Consider the following 234-nt stretch of genomic DNA (forward strand, 5'->3'; position numbering starts at 1 on the left):
AACTTTATTTGGGGTTAATCAGAGGCACTTTAAATGATGGCAGGTGTGTGCTGACTCCTATTTAGCATGATTTTGAATGTGATTGCTCAATTCTAAACACAGCTACATCCCCAGTTATCCCCACTTATGCAACCATATTATTTTATTTTATTTTTATTTCCCTTTACCTAGAAGTTTCAGTTTGTTTTTCAATCAAGTTGTACAGTTTATAGATCACATTAAAGGTGGAAAAAG

The sequence above is a fragment of the Bombina bombina genome, unplaced genomic scaffold (genome assembly GCF_027579735.1).
Source record: "Bombina bombina isolate aBomBom1 unplaced genomic scaffold, aBomBom1.pri scaffold_643, whole genome shotgun sequence".
NCBI classification, from domain to species: Eukaryota; Metazoa; Chordata; class Amphibia; order Anura; family Bombinatoridae; genus Bombina; species Bombina bombina.